Raw genomic sequence first — 17,534 nt, 5'->3', positions numbered from 1 at the left:
GCTGAACAGCGCTGGCTTCACCTTCTCTACGGCGAGGTGCCCCAGAGAAAGGTTTCTTTGATGAAGAGAAACCCACATCGTTGATCTTTCCAGCCTTGATCAAGCTCTCGGTCCTTTCACCACAAATTACCACATCAGAGAAGCTTCCGAATGGGCAACTCCCCATTCGGTCCATGAACACTCCCTGCAGTGTGCCAATGAACATATCAGTCAACTCCCTCTCCAGCATAGGGGGTTGGACTCTGGCAGCAAGCTCACGCCACCTCTGGGCGTATTCTTTGAAGCTCTCATTATTTTTCTGGCACAGGCTCTGCAGCTGAGTCCGGCTCGGTGCCATATCCATGTTGTGTTTATATTGTCTGAGAAAAGCTTCTCCCAGATCCCTCCAGCATCGGATAGAGTCTCGTTTGAGTTCCATGTACCAATCTAAAGATGCCCCAGATAGGCTATCTTGAAAGAAGTACATCCACATCTTCTCGTCGTCTGTATATGCCGAGATCTTCCGATAGTAAGCCTGCACGTGGGTGCGAGGGCAAGAAGTACCGTTGTACTTGTCAAAGGTGGGCGCTTTGAATTTGTGGGGAATCCTCAGACCTTCCACTAACCCCATATTCGTGACATCGAACCCAAGAGAGTTCTGGCATTCCATCGCCCGAATCTTTTCAGCCAGGGCATCGACCTTACGATCTCTATCTTCCATTCTAGCAACATCACCATCGTCCTCTCCCATCATTGTGAACATGTCCTCTTGTCTATCAACAAAAGGAGCTGGATGACGCGCCGGAGCCCTGGTAGCTCTGGCATTAACCTCTGCAGCAAGAGGCTGACCATCAACCCTTATACCCCTGAGTTCTTCTCCAGTGGCGTAACCATAACCAGGAGCAGCAGCAACGTTGGCATTTTCGAAACCAGGTGGAGCAATAGGTGAACCATGGTTAGACGCATGAATAACTGTTTCCTGTTTCTGAACCAAAGCACGGAGCTCCTCCTGACCCTGAGCAACCCCTTGCATCATCGACAAAAATTGGGCCATGTTCGCCCTCATCTCAGCCATCTCAGCCTGAACCTGATCCATGCTTCTTTGCTGATTGAGTCTTGTGGAGTACCGGTGTGGTCGCTGATCAGCTACCCTGCCTGACACAGGAACCAGAGTGAGAAGTCCGAACCAGAACACCTGTTATGCGAATGTTATGTGTATGATGCTAATGCATATGATGCACATGATAATGATCATCTCTCAGGCATTCAAAGAGCCTGATTCATCTCAAGAAATGACAACCTGCAACGACACAAAGCAACAGGGAGATACAGAATCATCATACAACAAGGTACTGAGTAAAGAGAAACCAAAAATCTCATCTATAAATGAGAAACTGGATCATACAACAAAGATCCAAATATCCAACAAGGTATAACAAAGAATCCCACCCAACAAGCCTGGGGGTGATTCTCATCATAAACATCAGGAAATACAAGCTACGACAAGTTACTTCCAGGAATGAGCGTCTTCAAGTAGTGACACTGGTCTATCAACAGTTCACACTCTGAACATTCTGGCAAGGGAGTGATCTTCTCCTTCAACTGTCTTCTAAGCTCAATAACCTCTGCCCCAAGCTGGGTCTCTGATGCAAGTCTCTGGTCGACTTCCTTCTTCATCTGGATATCTTTGGCTTTGAGTTGCTTCTCCAAGTCTCTGATCTTCTTCAGATAACCGGCCTCAGCCCTCTGCAATCTCAAACACTCTCTATGCTCTGCATCTAGCAAGGTCTCCATCTCTGAATAAGATCTCTTCTTACTCCTTACTCCCCCAACACCTGCACTCTGGATGTCTCTGAGTTGATGAGACAGGTTCAGCTTTTCAGCTTTGGCTTGGTACAACTCCATCTGAGTGTCTTGCTCCTTCTCTCTCAGACGACGACTCTCCATCAGGGCTTGCTTATAGTGCTCAGCGTGCACACTATCAGCAAGTACCAAAGGTGGTTGCTCTTGCAACGACTCCATCCTATTGTAGGGCAGCAATAAAGTTTCCACTCTCTTCTTCACCCAATCTGTGTAATCAGGCATAGCGATGGCAAACTTCCTTCCTAGGACGGACCCATCCTTTAATCCAACGTCTCTCCAGGCTCTCCCTATTCGCTCCAATCTAACAGGGTCATCCTTCTTCTCAAAACAAAAACTCTCAGCTATCTCAGCTTCGAGCGGTCTTTCACTCATAACAAACCCTAGCTGGCGAAGAGAAAGAACTGGGTTGTAGTTGATGCAACCTCTGGTCCCTATGAGCGGCACGCTCCGGAATTCACCACAACTTATGATGACATCCTTTACGTCCATCCGGTACGACTGCCACCTGATGTCGTAGGAAGTAAGCGACATGACCCTCTGAGTCCACTTAAGAGTGCTCTGGGTATCCACAAATGGTCCACTGGCTGGCAGAAGAGACATGTACCATTTGAACAGGAGAGGTAGACAACACCTAATGGCTCCACCCTTACCATGCCTACTGTGGATGGCATAGTAAGTATCTGCTAAGAGGGTTGGGACTGGATTCCCTCGGATGAAGATACTGATGGCAGCATGGTCAACAAAGTTGGGCATACTAGGAAACAGGATGATCCCATAGATCGTAACAGCAAGCTGGGCATGAAAAGCTCCCCAATTCCCCTTCTCTGCTTCTCCTCTAGCAACTCTCAGTAGAAACTTCAAAGGCAGGCCCACAACATCTCCACTAGTTTTCCAACTATCACTGATCTCTCGGATGCTCAGATGCAACGCCTTGGCAACAACTCTGAAATCAACTTCCTTCGGTACGTCCAGGAAAGGAACCTGATGCTGAATAGGGACACCCAACAGAATGGAGTACTCCTCGAGAGTAGGTGCCAACTGATAGTCCTGGAAAGTGAAACACCGAAGCTCTGGGTCGTAAAACTGAAGAAGAGTCTGCAACGGCACTGGGTCAACTATCGTCTTCAACAGAGTCAGAATATCCCCATACTGGTCAATGAATCCCCTCAGATGATCACTGGTCACAAGACTGCTCAACTCAATCAGAGACGTCAGAGGCTCACGGTGAAAGCTATAGGAACAGGTCTTCCGCTTCGGCTCGGGAACTGTTGCCATCTCTGTCAATGAATCAAGCTCTGGAATGTACCTGAGAAATGATATGCATGCAAGGATTAGCTCTTCTCTTTTCCCTTTTTTTTTCTTTTTATTTTTTCAATTTTTTTTCATTTCTTTCGAGGAATAAACATGCTATGATGCACATGATGCAGACACGACTGGCAAGCTGTGCATCTCTGAACACAGGATCAAAACTTCGGCCTGAATTCTGATCACAAATCATCTGAACCCAAAGTCAACTGGTCAACTGTAGTCTGAACCCAATCTGAGAAACTGAGTCACCAACCGGAATACACTGAGTCACCAACAGTCATCAACCAGTCACCAACAGTCACCATCTGTACCTGTTAGAATGATCATTCCCTCCCCACTCACGGGTGTCATCTAGGCCAGGGTAAGGTCAAGAGAAACGCAGCATAAATAACCTTTCGCAGAATACCATCATATACACACCCGAAGTATGTAACGATGATACCCCACCAGGGTCTGAACTGCTCGTGATATCAATGTTCCGCTAAGTGGCGCCATACCACCCGCTTCCCATGAATCACTCTATTCCTAGGTTTCCTAGATTTCACTCATAGCCTGGGTATTGGGCCTTTTACCTCGAGTAACTCCCATCCCCAAACAGAGAAACACAGCCAGCACAGCAGATGAAATGAATGAATGCAAACATTAATGCACACATTGAATGCAAACAATAAATGAAATGAATGCAATAAATAACAGCAAATAGCAACCAAAGCCCTAACCTAGAGAGCGCTAGGAGAGACTCGCTTAGGGGAGAAGGACCAGCACAGGTCAACTGATATCTTTCCCCAGCAGAGTCGCCAGCTGTCGCATTACGCGAAAAACCGGCGGGAAAACAAGAACAACAGAGCCGCCACCGTGCGTTATTTATCCCGAAAGAGGGAAAGGAAACGCTCAGAGTAAACCTGGAAAAAGCATGGTCTCGCGACCAAAGAGAATGGGATCGGGAGTCGGTTATGCGAAGGGAAGGTATTAGCACCCCTACGCATCCGTCGTACTCGACGGGATCCACGCACAATAGGAAGGGAAATGGTTGCTAAAACACTGCTCAAATACATACACATTGGCTGAAAGAGACACAAGAAAACAGACTGAAACTGACTCGGCAGGATATCGCATCCTGGGCCTACTTAGTCTATCAAGCATAGACATCAGAGTCAAAGTAGTTCGGACCGGGAAAACAACACATGCTCGCTAGGATGTCGCATCCTATGCATACGTATCTCCTTTGGACGAAGGAGAATCAGAGCATTCGTAGCTCGGCTAACACGCACACAAACAAACACAGGCAAAGGCAAACGGGGAGCCTGAATGCCAATCACTGGGCTTACATCAGCATCCGAACCAAACACACACAAGGAGGCAAACATGGAGCCCGACAACCAATTGATGGAATTACGTCGGCATCCGAACCCACAACACACTCAAAAGGGCAAACATGGAGCCCGAATGCCAATCACTGGACTTACATCAGCATCCGAACCAAACAAAACCCACCCTGGAACCCGAACGCCACTCGATGGACTTACATCAGCTTCCAAGCACACAACAAGAAGAAGGGTCTCGATTGCAACCAGGGCAAGAGAAAGGGAAGGTCTCAATCGCAACGAGGGCGAGAGAAAAGCATTAGCGTTAGTTGTTAGTCAAACTCGACAAGACATCGCATCTCGTGCCTACGTATCTCACCTGAACGTGAGAATCAGAGTTGCCGTAGTTCGGCTAAACTATTCCTGTTGGTTTGTGTTTTTTAAGTGGATAACGTCACTACGCAATCTACCGGATGCTCGACCTTTGGAGACTTACTCACCTGTAGTAGAAGGAGTGGACGTATCCTTACGAGGGGATAATGTTTGTTTGTGTTTTAGGAAAGCTCAAGCAAGAAAGGAAGTCCTATACGAAGGAACCGTGCTACCTTAATTGTCATGCAAACGAGACTACGCGGAGTCTAGCAAACCTAGGGGATACAATCACACCACACAAACATATACAGCATGAAATAAACACACCAACAAGGGGCTCAAACATCAAGGCTAGGCTTTAGTCGAGGGGTCATATCAACCTCAACAAACAAGCCTCTGTATCGGGGTCAGGTTAGCTCTTAACCTTGCCATTGAGGGGCTAAGGTGAAGCTAGATGAAAGGTGATGAGGGGCGTGCCTCATTGCTTCTATCTCTGGTCAGAGAGAGCATCAGACAAGGGAGCGTGGGTCCAGAATGAGGGGACCCTTCTACGCTCAGGACATAGACTCGACTGTACAATGTACAAGATCTTGGGCTTGGATCTCAATGCTACAACCATGTAATGGGAGCAAGGAGAAGACTCACAGAATAGTGGGGGATAGATTGCTTATCCCTACCTTCCACCAATTGCCTCAAATGAGGACTTTTCCTGCTTGGGACAAATATAAACATACACAAGCATTGCCTCTTAAGGAGGACTTCAGACAGTTTTGCCCGGCTCGGTAACAGCCGGGTCTCCAGACTACATGAAGATTAGGTTCTATACCTCAATGCCAATTGCTTATAAGCAAAGCAATGCAAAGCAAGTTCTTAAGAGAACTGAGCAACTAAGTGTACCTGTACAAAAGTCAAACAGAATCAGCGTCCCATTCATAATCAGACAACAATATAATGACCAATTAACAATCCCAATCAAACAATGGTGTGCGTGGCACAAGTCCATGTGGACCAACATCCTACAAAACAGCCACATTAGTTTACAAGTATCAAGCAAAACATCCCAAATGTGAAACAATATCCTTAAGCCTTAACTCCTTAACCTGAAAAGCCACAATCACATTCAAATGTAAGTAACATGACCACTAGGACTAGCCTAGGGTCCAAAAGAAGGAAAAATCCTAAAACAGCAACCAATTCATGATCAAAGTCAAGCTATTTCAAATACAAAGGGATCCCAATTGGTCCCATATTCAAACTATGTACACATTTTAATTTATGCAACATATAAGGCAAAAGATGCAATGTTAAACCACATATGAGCAATCAGCAAGATCACATCACAAAAAATATCAAAACAACACAGTAAATTCCACAAAAATTATATCCTAAACAGGGGACATTCAACAAGCTACATGTCAAATTTCAAGCAATTTGGATTAGTGGAACTATGGGAATTAATTCAACATGACAAAGCATGCAAAAACACAATCAAATGAGATCGAAAAATATGTACCAACTTCAATTAAATGGTAAACAGTGAGATTAAATGGGAAATGGATGGGACCAAAGCTAAATGAAAGCTACACATGTCAGGTACTATTCTACCAAATTTCATGGTCATATCATTCATCATGCTCATTCTATGCACAAAATAAGGCAAACTAGTTCAAAGGAAGCCCTAAGCCTACAAACAGAATTATTGCATTCAAATCCACATCAACACAATCCCAAAATTCTCAAATAAATTACACCTAAACAGGACCTAATCCAGGTATGGCACACCAAATTTCAGATTAATTGGGCAAATGGAACCATGTTAATGAAAATCAACAAAAACAGGCACAATTATAGGCTCCAAATCACAACATCAACACATACTTCCACTTCAAAAATTCATAATTCAATGAAAACAACAAAGAAATGGATGAGACCAAAACAGGGAGGTCCTAACATGTGTCTTCTACTAGCATATCAAATTTCATGAATATCCAAAACACTATGAGCATTTCACAATCAATCTACCAACATGCATCATATGAGCTTGCAAATTCAACCATCAGAAATGAAAAATCATGATCAATTAGAAAACACAATGAACAATTCCACAAAAATTCACAAAGGATCCTAACATGTCAATGAGCATCCATACCAAATTTCAATCAATTCTAACAAGGATAGGTCATGCTAAAAAATCCAACAAATTGGCATCAAGAGGTGTGACACCAATTGTCACACCTAAGTTCAAAAATTCATAACTCCATGACCAGGTAACATAAATTCATGAAATTTACATGGAAAAAAACCTCAGCCAATCAAGATTCAACATAAAAATTTTCAGCCATTTATTTTACAATATGAGAATTTCATGATCAAATTAGTCTAAGGTGTCAAAATATGCACATGTGGAAGAAACCCTAGGTCAAATGAAAAATATACCAAGCACAACTTTGACCAATAGGTCAAAAATCATCTACACATGTCAAGGAAGTCAACACAACAACTCTCACATTTTTCTGATTTTTTATGAATTTTTTATGAATTTTCTAAAGTCACATGTATTTTTTTATGATTTTTTGGAATAATATAAATTAAATTGGTTTTCATTAATGGCATATCTGTAATTACATGAACAGTACCGCGGGAAACATCCCGTCCAAATTTTCAAACAGAATTTCGGATCAAACAGATTATTTTCTCCAAGAACTTCATCTTCTTTACCAGAAACACAAGAACACGATGAACATCGAATCATCACCAAAATGAACAAATGAATATTCGTTGGAATCGTCTAAGAACGAGGAATGCGAATATGTCCATGATTTAACCTACAAGTTCCTAAATCTCACGGATCGAGCCAAGAAAGTTTCACAGTCAAACATTCAGATCCACATAACTTCATCAATACCTAACGAAAATTCATGATCTAAGTTGCAGTGTAATCTATGTTCCACGATCTACCTAAACCACATGCTGATTTCAAGAATCGACGGATTCGAAATCTCACCTTATGGATGTGCAGTTCGTGTTCTTGAGCTTTTCGAGCCTCCAATTGTCAAAACAGATGTCCTATGGTGTTGTGGAAGATGAATGCAAGTAGAAGTTTAGCTCGACACAGCTTGATGATGTAGAAACTTCAAGATGCCATGGATGAACAAGGTGATGACAGTTGCGGTTTAGCCAAGTTCTTCACGATTTCTCCTGCAACAGTTCCTCAATAACACCTACAAATGATGATTAACACAAGAGAAACCAAAAAGAATCATGAAATTCGAAGGAAAAAATGAGAAAAAGTTTGAAGAATTTTGAGAGAATTTGAGAATTTTTGGTTTGGATCTGAGAAAATGAATTGTGATTAGCTGTTTCTGTTATGATTAGTCTATATATATGATGCACTAATGATGCTTGCTAATCACAATTAAGAGGATGCCAAGGGATTAATGAAAACCAAGGTGTTTTGCAAATCTGCCAATTAGTGGTGCATGAAGTAATATGGACGTGAACAGTAAACAATGCATGATCAAAACAGAGTTATGTGTTGATACCCAAGCTTCTGCATCAATGCATAGCACATATTTAACAGTATGCATCGATGCCAAACTCGTATGCATCGATACATGACACTTTTTAACAGTATGCATCGATGCGTAACTTGTTTGTATCAATACATAACATTTTTTAACAGTATGCATCGATACATAACTTGTTTGTATCAATACAAGGCACTTTTTAACAGTATGCATCGATACATAACTTGTTTGCATCGATACAAGGCACTTTTTAACAGTGTGCATCGACACATAACTCGTGTGCATCGATACATGGCCCTTTTTGCCTTGCATGCATCGATGCGAAACTCGTATGTATCGATACATGGAAAATTTTGCCATGCATGCTCGGTGGTAATTTGACCATATCTCCTCAACCGTTCATCCGATTCTCACGATCTTGGACTTTCTGGAAATGGGAGAGAAAGATCTACAACTTTCATGTTGAACGAAATTCCATTTGAAGATTTTTTGACAATGGAAAGTTGAGTTGAAGTCGTTCCAAAAACTTGCCATTTTTGGAAACTTGAAACCATAAGTCCTTTTTCCTTTTGGAAACCTTTGCTATGACCTCAAATCCTTCAATGTGAGTATTTGAAATGTCAAATGAGACTTGTTTGAACATGAATGGAGTATTTCTAATCACTCCCACCCTCCAAATCCACAATTGACTTTGCAGTTGACTGGCTAGGGCTTCAGTTGAAATTCAGCTTGACTGATGACTTCTGAGCATCCAATCTTTGGCCAAATTACTTCAAAATGATCCTTAGACCATATGAGCTTGATAAATCCACCCTAGTGCTTTGTCTCAACGAAAATGGCACTTGCTTGCTTGATTGACTGATTCTCCTGATCAGTTTGACCCAATTTGTCTGGGGAACTTGCACTTGGGCAAATGGCCATGCAATGTTATGCAATGAGTTATGTTAACGACCTAATATGAAATGAATGTACAAAGGTAGGGTGCAAATTTGAGGTGCTACAGTTATGCCTTCCACTTTTTCCCTGATCAGTAGTGGTTTCAGATGGTTTTTCATGTTCATCGTCGGTCTTTCGAACACTGCCTCTTGACTTTCAGCAGTACCATCGTTCAGCACAAAATAACATCTTGGTTGGTGCAACGCCATTTCCTCATCATCAGCGTTGTCCCCTGATCCTTCGACTTCAGTCACACACTCATATTCTTGAGGTAGAATTGATACCATGTTGACCAGGATGTCGAGGCATGCTTCGGATTCTGAATTCAAGTCATCAGTCACTTCATCAGAACAATTTTCAGCTGGTCGATGGACATACTTTCTTATCCGTTCTTTCGCCGCTGTGTCGACCTTCACAATTTTCTTCTCAGTATTCGCCTTGCTGGTTATGCCTCTTGCAGCATCTCTTTCAGCCTGTTTACGCCTCTGAAAGCGTCTCCATTGAGTCCGTGTCATGGGGTTTTTTCCCAAATAGTTTTCAGAGATATGAGTCCTCTTCTCTGACTTAAATTCACGCCGGTAGTTAACTGCTAGACCTCCTCTAGCCTCAGCAGCAACCCCTTGTGGGGTATCTTGTCTTTCCTGAGGCTTAATCCAGGTACCTCTAGGCGCCATGGCCGACGGCACGTAGCTTTTGGGCCTTGTTGGGTGATGTCCCACAACCCTTTTTGAGCCTCCCTCATTCTGGTAACCCCGGGTTTGCACATTTCTTTTGCTCTTACCCAGATGCAACTTCTGGAAGTTCTCCGCTGCTATCTTGTCGGTGACAGCACCACACCTTGGACACAGGCATACCTGTGACCCCTTGTTTTTGCAGCGATACCGAAAATCCACCAAGTCCTCATCAGCCCTTGGGTAAACTTCAGCTATATCGACATCTGGGCTTTCCCCAGTTTGTTCCAGCATGTTGGCCTCATCATACTCGCTGATTTCGACCATGTTGATCTCGATTGGTTCCACAAACAGGGCTTCCTCCTGGTGAAGAGGATCAATGTCGATCTTCATCCTGCGGCCAACAAATTTTAGCCTGCCTTCTTGAATCGCCTTTTGAACCAAATCCCTGAAAAGGTAACAATTAGAGGTGTTATGACCAAGGTAGTTGTGATATTTACAAAAACCTCTTTTATGTCTTTGTTCCAACGGTGGTATTTTAGTACCAGGCGGCACCACCATCTTCCCATCTTTGACCAATAAGTCAAAAAAATTTCACACTTCGACATGTCGAAAGTGTAAGTTTTCGAGGGGAATTTTGGGTTGTTTTCGACAGGATTCTTGCCTTGCATAGGCAACAATGAGCGACACTCGTAAGCGGACCCTGGCTTTAGTTCAGCCACGTCGATTTCTAATTTGGTCGATGAAGCATAATCTGCCTCACGTATTGGGTCGGTCGCATCGTATTCGACGAATGCTACCTTTTCTTTCTTAGACTTATTGTGCCTAACTTTTTCTAGCCCCAATCGTTCTAGGTGTCGGAATCTGTCAGCCAGTTGTGACATACTTTTTACAAAAGTTGGATCTATCTTCTTCCTAATGGAATAATCTAAACCCCCTGCGGCCATTTGAACTAGTTCATGCTCTGGCACTTGTGTGAAGCACCTAGCCTTTAAAGACCTAAAACGATTTAGATAATCATTTATACTTTCAGCGAACCTTCTCTTGATACTAGACAATTCCGCCAAACTAATTTTGGAGTGTCCTTCGTAAAACTGTTCATGGAACTTCTTTTCTAGTTTGGCCCATGAGTCGATGGAACTTGGGGCCAACGAAGTGAACCATGTGAAGGCTGCCTTGGTTAGAGAGGAGGGGAAGTTTTTTACTCTTAAGCTTTCATTATGAGCTAGATCCCATGATTCTGTCAGGTATCTGGCGACTTGCTCTATAGTCGATTCACCAGACTCTCCCCCAAATTTTGTGTATTTTGGCACTTTCATCCCCCTAGGCGCCTCAGCTTGGAGAATAAATTTGGCTAACGGGGACACGTATAATGGCTTTTGTAATGTAGCACTCATGCCATTTCTAGCCATAATCCTTTCGACAATAGTTGTCAAATTATTTTCCACCGCCAAGTCTTCTTGTCGGTGTTGATCGACGATTTGATCAGCATACTGCTGTCGGTTGACCATTACCACTTGGTTACGTCCCACCACTCCTGATTCGACGCCTTGATGTTGGAGAGGTCTAATGACTTGTCCCTCGTGGACTGTCTCCTCCTCTGCTGCTCCTATCTCTATCTGCACAGGCCCAATCGGCCTAATCGTTGGCGTTATCTGTCGGGCCGATGCCCCCAGAAAATTGCACAAATGCGTCAATTGGTTGGCCACCTGTCTGTTGGTTTCAGCAGATTCTTGAATTAGTGGATTGAAGACTGTGCCCATCTGGTTGGTCAACATGTTAACCAATTCATGGTTACTATCGTACATTTGCTGTCTCAACACCGCTACTGAAGTTATCGGCAGCGGCATGGTTCTGTTTTGAGTAGTGTTCCTTATGTTGCCCCCTTGTGCTGATCCTTGCAAGGGAGGGTTTGTTTATGAAAACAGTGTTGCACTGGATGTCGACTGATATCTGGGAATTAAGGAATACAGCATTCCATAAAGCGGATCTATGGTGCCAAAGCGAGGCACATAAGGTTTGAACGTCGTTATCGTTGATCCTGAACCCCCCGGTGGAGGTTGAGGCATTGATGTTCCAACCGCACCCGTAGTCGACATGGTTATGGCTGCATTTGTCATCGGCGACAAAGTGAAAACCTGTGAAACTACTATTTCCGTATTGGATAAAGTCCCTCGTGGAACTTCATCAGTGTTAGTTTCTGACATCTTCACACTACTTCGTGGCTTATTATATAACTTGCCACTTCTAAGTTTCATGCAATTTCACAACTGCTCTAGCACCGTCCCACTGGGTGTGCCATTTTGTTTACTGTGGAAATTGGTAAACAACCGCTGGTCCTCCCTGGTCTTAAAACAAAGGGTTACTTGCAGGATCGACCAGTTGATCCTAGGACATGTGCTAATGCAAGTGGGACTTGTTCGGACTTTCGACGGAATGACTCTATGGGGAACGGCTCCCAACAAAGTGTCGAACAAGTGTAGGGGTTTTCCACACGAACGGTTTTAGACAATGTTATCGCCTGCAGGTGACTCGTGACCGACAACACTATAATATTCAAAAGATGTATACTACGAACATGCTTTTGGTAAACTCTATGATCGTGATAGAGTCAGTGTCGACAGCGTAAACGACAACGTAAAATGATAAATCAAAAGCAAAAGAAATTAAGATAAAATGTTCAACGGGAACAATTGAAAAGTAGGGAAGTTGCATTGAAATAAATGTGGTGATTCACGTACATAACACTCTCAGAGAAACTCTTGCTTCCTCGCGCTGGGAATGGGAAGTTTTCTTACAAGTGGTTTCGTAGTATAAAGTGAACACCTCTAGCCCCTTGTGGGATACTCCTATTTATACTAAACTAGAGGAACTACTCCTAAAATAACTTCCTAGAAGCTAGCGGATGTTGTGACCCACGATTTGCATAACCGCTGCACCCATGTCTTGCTAACTGCTCCACGTTGTGGCGCTCTTTTTTCCTTTTGGAACTGCTATTTTATTTTAAATTTTAAATTTCTCCCGCCCAGATGTTAGGGCAAAGCTGTCTCCTGCACCTTTGCTTAGAATTCCTTAAGTCCCAAACCTAGCGTTGGTCGATAAAATGACCTGTCGACGGATATGTCGTTTCCTGTCGACCTCCTCTTTTAGTATGCTTTTCTTTCTTGATTGCGTTCGACATATTTTATCTTTGGGTAGGGTATGATCCCCCCAATCATAAGACTCTTTCATTACTTGTGCTTTCAGCCTGCCTTAGGGATATTTCGTGGTAACAGTTGGCCCTGATTAACCTTGACCATATTTGGTGTGAGTTGTTAGGCCTGATTAATCGTTGGGCCTTCTTCCAAAGTTACTCCTTGGTTTTCCACTAGCCGTTCTTTCCGTGGTTGTGGAGCATGTCAAACTAACGCTCTTGGACCGCCAAAGAAATCTGCAATATGTGTCATTTGTGATGCCAATTGCTAACTTCTCTGGGCGTTTTGCCGATTAGTTTGGGTATCATTTTGGATTAAAGGATTGAATATCGTTCCCATCTTCTGGGTGAGCATATGAACCATCTCATGGTTGCTTTCGTCCATTTGCTACCTCAACACTATCGCAGAACTTGTAGTAAAAGTGGGCATTGGCTGGGCAGAAAATCTTATTCCCAGGGGTTGGGTAGATCGACCAAGATTGTTGACAGCCGAACCCGACCCTTGCAACGGTGAATACGTAGTCACCGTTGGTCCAATAAATGTTGATGCACTAATTATGCAAACTCACCATCACTGAAGTTGGCATACCGTATGGATGTTCGGGACCATCCATAGGCATTATGAATCCAGACACATAGGGCCTGAAACTACTCGATACTACGAGTCTTAGAGTCACTGGTTGACTCTGCGTTATCACCGGGGATAATATTGGTCCATTTTGGGCACTTGACGATATTATCATCATACTCACCATTGACAGTATCACTTCGGTCACAATCGATGCGGTCGTGCTTTCCCCTGTCGTCCGAGAGGGTTGCTCTTCATTGTTATTTGGTGGGTTAACCGTTCTCCTAACATTTTTCCTTTTTGGCAAAGCTTCATTATTTCTGGCTATCCTACCATTTCTCAATCTCATGCAACAAAGTTTAAAAATTCATTTTCTGTGTATGAAGAACTAATGCAAAACAAATAAATTAAAACGCCTAAGCACAAGGATCCCACTGGGTGTGCTAATTTGTTTACTGTGGATTTTGGTAAACAATCGCTAGTCCTTCAAAATTGATACTTTGATTACTTGTAGGATCAACTAGATTGATCCTAGAACATATGTGCATAATTTTCTTAAGTTTTTCTTGATAATGAGTATTTCTACACTAGTTCGTAACTTTAAAGTAATGCAAGAATAATTTATAAAGAAATAAAGAGTAATTTCGACTGCAAATATAAAGAAATGAAAAACAACTTCAACTGAAACTTAAAAGGTATGAAAATAACATTAACATAAATGATTTCACATTGAACGAAAATATGGTGATCCATACGTACATTTCACTCAACAACTCTTTTCTCAATACACTTAGATACTTTGAGTAATATGAGTTTTGTATACAATTGAACACACTGAATCCTGATACGAGGATCCCTATTTATACTAAATAGACAATAACGGTAACAAACGGTCCTCTCTCCAGAGAATGACATGTTCTCTCCTGCATGTGTTTCTCCCTTCACAAGCTTCTACGCGTCCTTCAAGAAACAGATAAGGCTAAAAAACAGTTAATCAACCTTATTTCAAATTATTTTGTCGAAGTCATTATCATACTAGGTCAAAAATATTCTAAGTCCTAGAATGATATCACCTTGTAGAAATGAAGACCCTTTCGCCAAATCTAGTTGAAATATCATCAAGATTTTCTTAGTCGAACTCGAATTATCTTCTCCAAATATTTCCTTCAGATTTTCTTTGACATCTTAAATCCTTCTTAGCGTCGAAATTCCAACTAACACAATGTCAACCAAATATAGCAGGTATGCTCTGATAACATACGTTATATAGAGCCTCACATGCTCGTCATCGCCTCTAGCCTCCTGAGTTCTAAGGTGTTCATATGTATATACCTTTTTTCAGGAATTCAAACCTAGCATGAGCCCCTTGGTTTTTCAAACTCATTCATGGCATCCTCTAGGTCAACTCACAGATAGTCAACCATCATCTCGAGTTCCTCGTCTCTGGTAATCCTCCCATGATCTAGAAGTTTCCCCTTTATCGAAAGATGCAGCAAATATGACACATTGTCATGTGTGATAGACATCTCATCAAGCGAGAGATGAAATGACGAGGTCTCGGTGTACCATCTCTCGACGAATGCATTAAGCATCTCGTGATTGACCGTAATATAATCGATCATGCATAAATACTTCATCCAAATAGGGACAAAGTTTCTTGAAATCACTCCTCATTCGAATGAGACAAACCAATAAATCTTCCGTCCGTAATTAATAAACTTCAGTAGATCACGATCCTGAAAAAAAATTAAAAACTTATAATATAATAATAACTGTAAATTAAAAAGAATAAATCCAACAAATAATAAATATTTTAAAATACTCTACATGATTAATTCAATTGTTATGCTGTTTTTATGATAAAATATAATGTAGTATTGTATCTAACTTAATCTATTATTTTTTCATTAAAAAAAGTATCATTTTTAAAATATGTAATATTCAATTTTTTTAATATATTAAAAACTAATATTTTTTTGTATAAAAAATTATATTTGACCGGCCGTGATATGAGTTGTTGTCCTCTTTTGGAAGACTTCGTGTAAATCGAGGAACACGGATTATCTTTGTCGTCTCGACACAAAGAAAAACCAATGCTTATCTATCTATTCTTATCTTATGATGAATCGGTTAATCATCGTTTTGGTCCAATTTGGAGGCTACAAAACCAGAATTATTCTTCGGTGCTCGCTTTCACCCCGCTTTTTTCTACTCTCCATTTTTGACTTACTCACCTGCTGTCTTGTTTGATTCCAAGATTTTCGTTGTTTGCTGCCTCTGAGCCAACATCATCAGCACGGCGTCCTTAATTTGACACAACGTTCTACTCCATCCTTAAACTATTTTCGTCTTATAAAATAGAACCATTGCAACGTCATGCGACATTGAAAGGTCACTATCACTACTGCCACAATTTCTTCGTTCATACCCACTTTTGACTATTTCACTTTTAGTTTAAAATATTAGTGGTAGTAGAATGCATATCAAAATATGGAAAGTTACAATATTAAGGATCTATAGACTTTTCGTAGCATAAACAAGAAAGTAGGCAATAATATGATTATCAATTTTCCTAAAAAATTTATAAAATATACGATGAAAATAAAATCCTTCAAATAATCTATAATATATTAAATTAGATGATCGCGGAACAAATTTATGATTGAAAATAATTTTTGTCATGATATTTTATTCGTGTTTATTTTTGTCGATGATATTATCTATACAGTGCTACTATAAATCTTTGTGCAAGGAATTTTCTGATATAATATAGAAAGTCTATGATGGGGGAGTTAAGATTCTTCCGATAGGTTACAAGTTTGTCAATTAGAGGAAGATTTCCTTAATCAAAAATCAAAAGTTGTACATCAAAAATATAAAGAGGGGATTATTTGCAGCACCAAAGACAAATTATCAAATCAGAAAAGGTTGAACTAAGAATTTATAAGGAGAAATGATTTCATCTTAACAAAATGATATAAATTCCATAATTGCATCTTGAGTTAAAGATGTTCAAAGAATATTGAGGTTGGATTAATCAAAGGGGAATAATTTCTCTAAAGCTTATATAATGTTTGGTAAGAGCTCTTATCAACCCGACTTCAAAAGTTGCGATTGTTTTCATCGGTCACAAGCCATCAAAAAGTTATGGGTTGGAAAATTAGGATATCAAAGAAAAGGGAGTCTTAAAGCAAAGCTCTCATGCTAATTAAGCATACAGGTCAGACTCCAATGCAACAAACTTCTCAACAAACAAGGTCATCGTCAGAAAAAGTATTGTCTTTTGCCGTTCTTAATTGTGTCGCTCTATGTGCCTATTTTTTTATTTCTTTATTAGATAACTCATTTCTTTTACATTATTCTATGTGCTTGTGCTATTTATCTATCTTTTTATTTTCTGTCTTTTTTATTATATTGAAGGGGAAGAAGTATACTCTCAAAGGGGTAGAATATACTCTCTATATTTGTTAGGGGAGTTTAATCACTCTAATTTGTTACTGTTGTTTTCTTGTTTGTCCACTTCCCTAAGAGATGTGTTGTCATCATCAAAAATGGAGATAATATGGAGTTATGTGCTTGCAGGTACAATCATCTGCAGATCGTTTTAGTTGTAGATGATCCTTAGTGGTTTTGATGCTGATGCTACCTAATGTCAAGCAGCATTTGATGGAGTCATTGGAGGTGTCTGATCAAGGAACCTCTAATGAAGGCATCTATTAAAGAAGTCATATCAAGCCTTATCAGATAGAAGAAGTCAAGTTCCAATTGAAGTGTTGAATCAATGATGTATCTAACAAAGGATCTTGAAGCTTC

Source organism: Lathyrus oleraceus, chromosome 5 (genome assembly GCF_024323335.1).
Source record: "Lathyrus oleraceus cultivar Zhongwan6 chromosome 5, CAAS_Psat_ZW6_1.0, whole genome shotgun sequence".
In the NCBI taxonomy this organism is placed as follows: domain Eukaryota; kingdom Viridiplantae; phylum Streptophyta; class Magnoliopsida; order Fabales; family Fabaceae; genus Lathyrus; species Lathyrus oleraceus.
Note: the sequence above shows the minus strand (reverse complement) of the source record.